Genomic DNA, 6,274 nt, shown 5'->3' with positions numbered 1-6,274 from the left:
TTTTAATACATTGCCATATATGGTTTTAATATTAATATTAATAACCCAGTTGATTTGTAGATTTTATTTCTTTATTAACAAAAATATATAGGCTGCCTTCTGATTCCAGAAGGCCTACAACATATGAAATAAAATATTATTAAAATCATAAAATCCATCCATAAAACCAATAAATAATAAATAGAACTACTAAAAACTATAAATAAACCCATAGCTTTATGCAGAGTCCAAATGCTCTCCTTAAAGAGTTTTCATCATTTTCTGAAATACCATCAAAGAGGGGCACACCTGACCACAGGACAAGCTGTTCCAGAGGGAGGGGGTTATTGGGATTCTTATATATATAATTTTGATTAAGAATTTTGATTATAATAGTAAAATCTAATACAAACTAAACTTAAAAGAAAATAGAAAGGAGTAAAAAGTGCAAGAAAAATATATATAAAGAAGTGACTTCCAACCTTCATCACAACATATAAACAAATTTAGTGAGATTGCTCCGTTTATATACAGTAGCTTGCCCTGCCAGTGTTGGTGGGGGTTTTTTCTCCTTGGTAGTTCCTTGATTAGGGTATTGTTTACTGCTTGATTGTTTGTCTGGTGTTAATCTTGGTGTTAATCTCTGTTTATCTGGATGATGATTGCTGGTGAATAGATGTTCTGGTCTTTTGTTTCCTTTTTATTGTCTCTTTTGAATAGTGTGTAGACATTGTTTATCTGTCTGAATACCAAGCTTCCAGGAATTCCTTCGCATTTTTGGATTTAGCTTGATCTAAGATGCTAACAGTTTCCCAGCTGAAACTATGGTTAAGTCTGTCCATGTGTTGTGAGATTAAGTTTTCATTGTGTCTTCTGACTGCTAGATAGTGTTCATGGATGTGCTCTGCTAGTCTTCTGCCTGTCTGTCCTACATAGTAGCTATTACAGTCCTTACACTGTACAGTGGAACCTCGGTTCACGAACTTAATTGGTTCCGTGGCTCTGGTCGCGACCCAAATTGGTCGCGACCCGAAGCAAATTTTCCCATAAGGTTCAATGTAATTACCGTTAATCCATTCTGGCGTGGAGGACAGGGAGGCGGCTATTGCTTGGAGGGAGAGTCCCCTCCCTACAACCACGTGTTGGGTGGAAAATGGCCGTGGATCACGTGTCGGGGCGGAAAATGGCCGCGGACCACGTGTCAGGGGCGGAAAAATGGCCGCGGACCATGTGTCAGGGGCGGAAAATGGCCGCAGACCACGTGTCACGGGCAGGAAAATGGCCGTGGATCCTGTTCATGACCCGATCCAGCGTTCGCGAACGGAGGCAAAATTTTGCGACCGGAGCTGTTCGTGACCCAAATTGGTCGTGAACAGAAGCGTTCGTGACCCGAGGCACCACTGTATGTTGTAGATGAGTCCTGTTTTTCTTCTTGGGCTACTGGGTCTTTTGGTTTACTTAACATGTTTTGGAGGGCTTTAGTAGATTTGTGTGCTACAGAGATGCCATGTGGTTGTAATGGTTGTTTCTGAGACATTTCTGATGTATCCTTTTTATAGCTTGTGCTGGTTGTACTGTAGTAGGTTGAGTGGTCAGGCGCTTTTTGATAAAGTTGTGTGGATATTCATTTTGTTGGAAGATGGTCTGTTTCCTTTTTTTGCTGTTCTGGGTTACTGCAGTGTGTTTGCGCTCATTTGAATAATGTTCTTACACAGCTCCTCTTATGGGAGGTTGGGTTGTTACTTTGGTAATGGAGCACTAGGTTAGTGTGGGTTGTTTTCCGATAGACTTGTGTTTCTAATTTGCCATCATTTCCTCTGCTGGTGTGGATATCCAGGAAGGGTAGTGTGTTGTTGTTTTCTTCTTCTCTTGTGAATTTTATTCCTTTGAAGATGTTGATAGTTTCATGTGTCTTCTCTAGTTGTTCCTTTTTTATTATAAGAAAGGTGTCATCTACATACCGGATCCATACTTTTGGTTGTATGCATGGAGGTGCTATAGTTCTAGACGCTGCATTACAATCTCTGCTATGAGTCCTGAGAGTGGTGATCCCATGGGTCTGCCTGTGATTTGTTGGTATATTTGTCCATCAAACTGAAAATAGGTAGTGAGGCAGAGGTTGATGAGATCCATGATTCTGGGTATTTCAATCCTGGTATATTTGGTTAAGTCGGATATATTGTGTAGTACTGCTGGCATGGATTCTTTTGCTACTTCTGGGTTTATGGACGTAAAGAGTGCTGTGACATCAAATGAGACCATAATTTCATCTTCCTCGATGTGTACCTCTTTGATTTTATGGAGGCACTGTAGTAAGAAGTTGATAGAATATTCACTCCTCTCTGTGAGATGCCCAAGCTTTTTTGTCAGTCCTTTTGCTATGTTGTACGTTGGAGTCCCTGGTAACAATACAATTGGTCAGAGAGGTATGTCGACCTTGTGTATTTTTGGTCATCTGTAGAAACATGGGAAGATAGGTCCACTGCTTTACATCTGCCACTGTTCTTTTGTGATATGGCCTTTCTTGGTTAGGTTGTTAAGGGTTCTCTTGATCAGGTTGTCTAGTTTCTGTATTGGGTTGGTGTTAACTGGGATGTAGGTGTCTTTGTCCTCCAATAATTTTTTTGGCTTTTTGTATGTATTGTGATTTATCCATGATAACTGCCTTTGTCTGCTGGGAGGATGATGATGGTTTGGTCCTTCTTTAGGTTTTTGAGGGCTGCTCTGTCCTCTGCTTTGAGTTGGTGCTGAATTATAAAATAACCTAACTAGCATCCATGAGTGAGACCCAGGATGCAGTTCATATTTAAATTATAAAATAGACACTAAAATTATATAAAGTACTGTATAATAACATCTAAAATTACAAAAAAGTGATCATATCTAAAGTTTAAATGAATTTCAGTTACATAGAATCCATTTGGCTAGTGGAAAATTGGCCCATCAGGGTCCGGTGGATCTTCCATGCTGCTGCATAATACCATCTCTATCTTGTCAGCTAAAATTTGTTCTACATCTGTAATTTCTTCAATAACATCTTTTGGACATAGTCCAAAAAGAAGCAGACATCATTACTGACATTGTTGATGTTCTGGCTATTATTTTCTGATTCCATTCTGCAAATGACTCCTTCAGTATTTTCATTGTTAGAATATTTTGCACCATCTTGCAGGCCTGCATATCTTTCCTCTGCATAAAATCATTAGTCTCCTCTAGTGTCCAGTTTTTGAAATCATGAAATTGCTTATCTTTGCTTTGTCTTGTAAAAACCAAAACAGAATCCATTTCCCATGAAAAGCTGTTAGTTCTTTATAATTAATTCTAAAATTTTACTGTAAAAGTTTCAGTATTTCGATTTTATCTGGACCCTTAGTCTGTTTATAACTTTCTAAGATCAAAATCTTATTTAGCTTTTTACAGTTCAGATTCTTTAAAGTCTTATGCTTATGATTAAAATTTTATTTCGTTCAGGATTGAAGACAGTCACCCGGCATTTTCAGACTTGTCAGTCTGAAGGTCTCTAATAGCTTAGAAGTAGTTGATGAGCAATTTCCAAAAGTAATGTTTGTGAATTTAGCGTCCTTTAAAAGTCTTCACCATGGTTGTAAACAAGATGACTAATCCATTCATCTCCCAGGGCTCAAACCCATGGAGAACCGCTCTCTTGCAGTCTCTGTGAGGAGCAGCCATCCAGAGCACATGTGGGCGATCTACTCACCAGTTCCTTGGTCTTTGCTGCAGTCATCAGCTCCGCTTTCACGGAGCTGTCTTCAGTTTGCCATTCCTCCCCTGGGAGTCCGGAGGGTGATGGTGGTTACTGCTTGAAAAGTCAATCTCTGGGTCTCAGCCCCATTCCTCAAATTTCTTTTAGTCTTATAAAGATTTTAGAGTTCTGCGCAATAACATTAATGTTTTGGTTATGTTGCTCATACTTTGTATACAGAAATGTATACATTTGGGAGGATTCCTAATCCCCCAGTTTTAAATCTTACCTCATGCTGGCTTTGGATCAAAGTAAAATACCTTTCAAAATGCCTAGACAAGCCCTCTCATCACATTTTAAAGAGGGGTGTTTTATTCACACCACTCTTTTTGGAGTGCTTTTAATTTTTGTGTACTAAGCTGTTTTTCCTCTGCCCTTCAGTATGTTGGGGAAATGGAGAGAACAACTGTTACCTTCAAGTATTTCCTTGTTGCTGTATAAACTGTGAACAAGACAGCATGCTTCATTTTTACCAGTGGCTCACCCATAATTCTGCTACTGACGTGATACCTTTTCAGGTCTTGTATGGCTCCCACCCAGTGCTATTGCCTTATCTCCATGTTGAAGATGAAGCTTCTGCTTTCTCCAGCTACTATAGATTGAACATGCTATATAAGCAATACACCAAGGATTCCTAGAAATAAGATGTTGACTGACATTGTCAGGAACGTTTCCCACCCACCCCCAATTTACATTAGAGTTTGTATTTGTAATCAGATTCCTCCTCTCATCACAAGCATCCAAGAAGCTGAATGTGAATTCAACAAATTTCCCCCAGGTTTCCTCCTGCATGGATTGGCCTGGTCACCTACAGCTTCCATCTACAATGAAGATGTATCAGGTTCTCCTTTTCCTCCCTTTTTATTTTAAAAAGTAATTTATAAAATAGCCCATTCAAACTGTTGAGCAGGCTACAGTAATTATAAGCTAATGTAGCTTCTAAATTGAATTTCAAATAAGGTTCATTCTGTTAATTTCATTATCTGAATCCTATGGTAACAATGATTGATCGCTTGTGTGAATAATGTCTGTAGCAGGACCACTTAAGGATAGGATATGTCGTGTGTTATTGCTCTGGTAATGAATGAAATTTCTTGAAAAAATCATCATCTATTTGGATTCCAGACGAACAGTTACACTGATTTGGCTGTGCTACACTAGGTCATAGATGACAGGAGCTGACAAGGAAATGTTTGGCACCATCCCTTATTAAGTGTTTCTTTCAATTATAGTTTTGGCCTGCAATTATGAATCAACATTGTACTAGGCAGAAACAAATTATATTTGTAATGTAGAAGCTATGTATATTTACTTCAAAGCCATTCCTGCTGTTGGCTACATTGGTCTTAGGGAATAGAATGGAATATTCATAAATATTACAACTGCTCAAGGGAAAGTGATCAGGAACAGTAATTTGATTTTATGGAGGAAATGCAAATTGAAAATTGTTTTGGAGCCCTTTCTAAAGCACACAACTGCAAGTTGTGCCTTAGGTCAGTCTGCTACATCATTCCATTCTCCCCCAACCAACCAATCCACCCCCCATCCTCCATATCTTCACGAATATAGCTTTGTGAAGTTATGTATTACCTAACTGCATTCACTGATATGCTCTAATTCTGGGACCTCCAACATACTGCCAGATAGCAATCTACTTACAAAAACCTGCCTGTGCCTACCAGTTTCTCATCTGACTTTTTCCATTTAAAAAAAAATTTTAATGTTATTTTTTATGTTTTAAAAAACATTTTTAATTTTTTTTTTAAATAAGCTGGCATGCTACAAAGCATCTGGCAGGCTCCAGAATCAGCTTTAATGTAGGGAATTATGTCTGGCCAGAGAGACATAGTTTTGGATTAGGACCAGGAAGACCCAGATTCAAGTGGATCCTCACACTTGGAAGCTCCCTGGGTGATTTGGGCCAGTCATTCTCTCAGACCAGCCTACACCCAGGTTAGTTGTTGTGGAGAAAAATGGAATATATGTTACTCTTGGCCCCTGGAGGAAAGGAGGGATAGCAAATGACCAAGTCAATAAATAAACAGGCATCAGCCTTCTTAGAGCATAAAGTTGATGAGCATCTGCAGCCAAGGTCTTTGCTCGGAAATCTGCCCATGTATCAGGTAGGAGGGGAATCCTGAGCAGGAGGGGAAGGTTGGGAAGGAGAACATTCAAAACTGGCATTTTGTGTAGTGGAGAAAATAAACCTAACAAACAAAATGAAGACTGCACCCTTCTCCTGCATGTCTTTTGGATATCACCAGGGTCAAACCAGTTCATCTCTTTGCCTAATCAAGTTGACCCTCCCCGCCCCAGCCGAAGCCCCCGGCAGCCCCACCGAGGCCGGAGAAGAGGAGAAGGGACGCGCAACATAGTAGCCAGCCGAGGCGCCCCAACGTTCCACCCGCCCGGGCCACGCCCCCTCCTCTCGCGGCCCGCCTCCGTCGGCCGGGGAGTCCCGGCGCTCTGCCCGCCCGGGAGGCCGACAGGAGCACCCCGGATACGCGGACGAGGGTCCGCCCCGCTTCCCCA

This window comes from Python bivittatus, unplaced genomic scaffold (assembly GCF_059951505.1).
Source record: "Python bivittatus isolate LINGU-HERP-01145 unplaced genomic scaffold, Pbiv_v1 ctg000210_np1212, whole genome shotgun sequence".
Classification (NCBI taxonomy): domain Eukaryota; kingdom Metazoa; phylum Chordata; class Lepidosauria; order Squamata; family Pythonidae; genus Python; species Python bivittatus.
The sequence above is the reverse complement of the archived record's forward strand: the minus strand, read 5'-3'. Positions refer to the sequence as shown.